The following is a 6094-nucleotide window of genomic DNA, read 5'->3' on the forward strand; positions in this document are numbered from 1 at the left end:
GTGGATAGGGAACACACTCCCTGGGGCAGTGTATGGGCCTGCTTTTCAAGGAGCTCCCAAGGAGGAAGCCAGGAGGTAAACAATGGTGTTATACACCTGCGCAGCTGACACACCCCCAGAACATCAGAGCACTTGGGTCAGCTGGGGCCCAGGGAGACCAGAAAAGACTTCCTTGAGAAATCTATGCTTTAGGCACTGTGTTGAAGGATGTTTGGGATGACCAAAGAAACACAAACTGGGAAAGACATTCTTGGTATCCCTAACACCAGACATCATTCAGATCCTTTCAGTACTGGGACAGAGTGGCACATGGTTAGGTTGAGGAGGGGCCCAGGGCCCAGGGTCCAACACTCTTTTGATTTTTTTTTTCCTTAAGGGTCCAGGCAGCAAGAGAGTGTGGGTCACCCAGGCAACACAGGGCAGTCATACAGAGATTGCAGACCCAGAAGCTGAAAGCACTGTGAATTCCTACTGGTTGAGATGCTGGCCCTGCCTTTCCATAGGCAGCAAGAAGCAAGGAATGCTGGGAAAGGGAAAGCAAGTATCTGTAGCTCTCTACTCATGGGAGAGGTGAATTCTCAAATAGAAGCCTGTCTAACCTGCTCAGGGTTAAGGTTGTGGGCCTGAACAGGCACAGGACCCAGAGATGCTTTGTAACTTTCCAATGATCCTGACCAGTTGACCCTACCACATTTGTGGCCACTAGAAGGCCAGCAGCTTCCCTTATCTGTGCTCTGTTTCCCTCACCTGGCTAAGCCTTATATGTATTTGAGTCTCAGAGGCCTCTGAGAACATGGAACATCCAAAGGAAAGATGACTCCCTAAAGAAAGGTTCCAAGCAAGCATTGCCCCAACAGTTAAGCCTCAGTTCCCTGTCCCAGGGAAAGTCTCTGAAGGGCACCCCTGGAACTTCTGCATCTCCAGACTACAGTCATCATGGGAAGGAATGCCCTACATAGTACACACATCTCTCCTCTTTCTCTTTTCCCTACTGAACTTTCCCAAACACCGTAGGCCTTAGGGTTTAGCCCAGCTTCCTGTGTGATAACTGGGCAGCTACTGATTGCAAAACAGATTGCTCTTTCTTAACACTGTTTGTTTGTTTGTTTGTTTTTGGTTTTTTGTTTGTTTGGGTTTTTTTTCTTAATACTGTTTAGAAAACAGTTCAGTTGGAATTAGACATGTTGCGGTCCAGGGATCACCTCTCAAACCACAGGAACTCTAATCTCAGACAGGTGTAGTTTATTGAGCATTCACCCCAAGATTGATCGATCAGGGTCTCAGATCAGACTCAGGAGCTGATGGCAATGCCCAGCTAGAGTCTTATAGAGTTTTTAAGACTGAGATCCACAAATATCTGTGCTAAGTTTTTTCACCAATCAGGATTTATGACTAGAGGACTTCATTAGGAACAGGTCTTTGTTGTACATTTATTCTGCTCCCGTTGGTTGCAGTATTCAACTGTGGCAGGGGACTCGTCTTGCCTAACATTCATGTCTTAACTTGACAACCAATAGACTAGTTACCCACACATATGTCTCTTTCTGCCAAGTAGAGTGTCAATCCCCAGGGAGATGTTGGGAACTTGAGCTTTTATTTGACCACTACTCCATATGGAAGTCCTATTCCAAATAGCTTTTTATATTGGTGCAGGTGTCTCTCTCTTATGTTGGGGTTCATCCCAGGGGCAGCTTATAACAGCAAACAATATAAAAGCTTATACACAGATGCAGGAAGTGCTGCTAGGCAGTTGTTTGGGGTCCAAGCTTATTGTGGCTAACTCTATGAAGCCATTCTAACTGACCTCTGTTGTGATTGGTTTCCAAGAGCACAGGCTATAACAGAATATGAAATCCAACTTGGACATGAGAAAGTTTCTTAGTAACAACAGTAACAGCATATGAGAAAATTTCCTTATAACAGTGGTAACGGCACAAAATGGCAGACTAGCTAGGTAACAGTTACCTAGGCCTTAACAAGATTTGTGTGTGTGTGTGTGTGTGTGTGTGTGTGTGTGTGTAGAAGTATCTCCAGCTATGGAAGCTGGAGACCAGGCATTGACATTGGGGATGCAAACACACTAAGACTGATCTTGCCTTGATTTTCTTCAAAATCTTCTTTAAGTGAAGGTTTAAAATTACACGAGGGGCTGAGGGTGTAGCTCATTTGATAGAGTGCTTATCTAAAATGCAAGGGGCCAGGGATCAGTCCCCAACACAGCATAAATATAGTGTAATGCACCTACAATGCCAGTGTTTAGAAGACAGAGACAGGAACTAAAGATCATTCTTGACTACATAGCAGGGTTAAGGCCAGTCTAAGGTACAAGAACCCTAGGTCAAAAAAAAAAAAATTACAGACAAGATTATACTTCCCCTTACACAGGGTTACAGTGACACGCCCAACTTTGATCCCTTTCTCTCTCTCTCTCTCTCTCTCTCTCTCTCTCTCTCTCTCTCTCTCCCTCTCTCTCTTTTCAAGACAGGGTTTCTCTGTGTAGCCTTGGCTGTCCTGGAACTCACTCGGTAGACCAGGCTGGCCTCGAACTCAGAAATCTGCCTGCCTCTGCCTCCCAAGTGCTGGGATTAAAGGCGTTCGCCATCACTGCCCGGCTTTCCTTCTCTTTTTAGTCAGCTTGTATTTGTCTCTCTGAACCATTTGCCTTATAGTCACTAATTTGTGAATCTGTGGGGAATATTTTTCCATAACTGATGTCACTCTATCTATACTGCTCAGTAACGTGTTTCTTTTGCCCAGCAGTACATTGTGTCTGGGAGTGTAGCTCAGTGGTGGAACAGTTGCCTGAACAAAGCCCTGGGCTCATTCTTCGTCACTGAGGACAATATGTCTTACAGATCTGTCTTACGTTAATTAAAAAACAAAACTCACTTAGCATGCACAAGATCTGCACAAGCTTAAGCCAGACAAAATCCCAGCATGGAGAGACTGAGGGGTGAGCACAAGTCCAGCCTCTAGCTGCTATTGGCAGCTGATAGCTGCAGAAAGAGGAGTGTGTTGTTTCGGGAGATATTTAAAATGGCAGCATTCGATCTGGCTTTTCTTAATCAGCCGCCATGTTCCCGCCATGTTCCCGACTAGTCTAGGCCTGCGGTCACCAGCAAGCGGAGGAGGTGTGCGGCAACAACGAGACCGGTAAAAAATGAGACTCTAATGCTTAAATATTAATCAAAGGCTTTATATGTTTGGTAATGCTCAATAACAATATGCCCATACAATTAGAGGTGTTTCCCAATTAGCTAACCTAAATATAAGTTGTTACCCAAGACTGCTCTCCACACCTGCGTGGCTCTTCATCCTCCTACATCTCTCTCTCTCCCCCTCGACTCGCTCCTCCTCCTCCTTTTCCTCTTCCTCTCCTTACTCCTCCCACCTTAGCTCCTCCTACAGAGTGTAATGGGTAGTTTTGGCTATACCAGTCTGAGTTCCCAGCTGGTTGCAGGCACACACCTTCCCAGGAGCTGTCTCGGATGCTCAGATGAAAGACACACACACAGGCTCATTTTTAAACTGCTTTATTGATTGGCTCTGTGGCTGGGCTCCTCTAAGCCTTCCATGGCTAGTGTGTCTTTACCTTTACTCCTAGCTCAACATCTTTAAATCTGCCCTCAGCTTAGTTGCCTAGTTACCTTCTGTGAAGCCCATTGGTCTTGCCGCCCAAGACACTTTCAGGCTGCCCTTCTGTGGGCCGTGTTCCTTTCTCGACTACATTTTGGAAGATCTCCCCTACAGCTCAGAGTCTGTTCCATCTTTCTCCCTGAAGTATCTCAATTCGCTCCCTCCTACCCTCTCCTCTCTCCTAGCCTGCAGGAACCTGGAAGTCCTGCCTCTGTCTTTCTACTGAGCCATTAGCCACTGGCATCTTTATTGATAGATCAAAAACCAATTAGGGGCAAGGACCTTCAACGTCAGTGAACACAGATTCCCAATTAAATCAAAGCATCAGAACCACCCTCTACAGGGGAGTTGGTTTTCATTAAGGGTGTGGCTCCTGGTAGGTAGAACATGCTCTGTGGATGGCCCCACACCCAGGAGTATGTAAACAGTATAAACTCAACTCAAGATGTATCAAAGAGAGAGATGCACACTAAGTTGGGTGGTTAAGGAAAGAACTATGGAGATGAGAGGAGTTGAGGGAAGGGTACATACATATAATCAAACTACAGTATATGAATGCCTCAAAGAATTAATGAAAATGTTTTAAAAACATGTCACTTTTCAAATTGTTTTGTAAGTGACAGTACCCCTAGGGCCCTGGCTCGGGTGTAGAACACCTGCCTTGCACATATGAATTCACAGTTTTGCCAAAAGTCCTTTGACTTATTACATCTATATTTGAACTGCTACATTTTTCTTCACTGGGCTATGAGGCTTTTATGGGATTAAGTTTTCTCTTAATACAAGCTGACATGTTCCCATTATTGAAAGCAATGAGTAGGAGGCCTCTTTTGTACACTCACACTTATTTCTGGTATAAACTGGCCACACGGACTCCACACTTGTGTGCGGATTGAACTGGCCCGTCATACGCTAGGCAACCACTCAACCACTGAGCCTTGCTTTTGTGCATTTTAATTGTTTTAAGAGGAGGAGATATTCCATTTCATAACCCCTGCCTCTGAGGTACTGTTCTGAAATTTCATTCCATAGATATTTCCAAACTGGTCTCCAATTTGGTTTGGTTTGGTTTTGCAGAAATAAAATGGGATCACATGGGATCACATAATAATGGCTCAGTTTCATTCCTTGAATTAACAGTGAGAATAGGCATATTTTTATTTGCATTGCAACCCACCGTCAGTTTTCTGCCTGGTTTTGTCCATTTTTTTCTCTTGAATTGGCACTCTTTTTTTTTTTATTGATTTTTAAAATCTGTTTGTGTCCTGAATAAACTCTAACTCTTCCACGCTTTTGTATGGTGTGACCGTTTTCTTCACGATTGCTCTTCATTTATTTTCCACACCATTTTCAAGTCGTCAAGTCTGACAATCTTCTCTTTCAGACCTTGATTTTCGTCTCTGTCCTCTTTAAGGTAATAAATGTATTTCTTGTGTATGCTTATAAAACCTTAGCCTTTCTTTAAAAAAAAAAAATTAGGTTTTTAGTTCATCTTAAATTTTTGTGCATGTAAACAGGAAGATATAAAAATTTCTTTTCACATAAACAACAAATTGTTTCAAACTTCTTTTTTTTTTTTTTTTTTTTGAGACAGGACCTCACTATGTGGCCCTTGGCTAACCTGGAGCTCACTATGTAGACCAGGCTGACCTCAAACTCATAGAGATCCACCTGCCTCTACCTCCCAAGTACTGGGATTAAAGATGTGCACCACCACACCCAGCAAGTCCTCTTAATAGTGATGTCATTTCTCTGCTGACTTCTGATAACTGCTTTTGCCACTTAACCATAAATTGGGTATTTCTAGATGTTCCAATCCACTGGTCTACTAGATCACTACCTATCCTGTGTTAATATGTCACCATTGCAATTATTATAGTTGTCTAATATTTTTTAAGGATGGAGATTGTGGGAAGAGGGAGGTGTTATTGCTGCTGCTGCTGCTGCTGCTGCTGCTGCTGCTGCTGTTATCTCTCTGGAATGGAGCAGTGGGCCGAACTTTCCGGTATACACCCTACTCCAAGGTTTTTTGATTACGATTCCCACTGGTTTGTCTTCTTACAAGTCTGCTGTTTCCAGTCAGAGGGGCCCATTTCTTACTTTCAAATAGGACTCTGTATGTATGTAATGTGTCTGCTCATGGGTTCCCCCCCTTAGGTCTGTTATTTCTATGGACTTGGTAACGGGGGAGAGAGGGTAGTGTGTGGCTGGCCACTCTCTTGAAATGATGCCTTATCTCTTCTATTTCCTGTAATCACGTTCTAGGGTGCTTCTCTTCCGTCAGCCTGCCCTTCCTCACAGCCCAGGACTCAGGAAGGTTTCAAGAGGCACTCGGTGCTGATGAGTTTCGGTCTCAACCGCCCTTCAAGGTGAGCTTCTGGGTATTGAAGTCATGAATCCAAAGCCATCAACGCGACCCATCCCTCTAAGGAGTCTTTTGCCCAGGCAGAGCCCAGCA

Source organism: Arvicanthis niloticus, chromosome 6 (genome assembly GCF_011762505.2).
Source record: "Arvicanthis niloticus isolate mArvNil1 chromosome 6, mArvNil1.pat.X, whole genome shotgun sequence".
Taxonomy (NCBI): Eukaryota; Metazoa; Chordata; class Mammalia; order Rodentia; family Muridae; genus Arvicanthis; species Arvicanthis niloticus.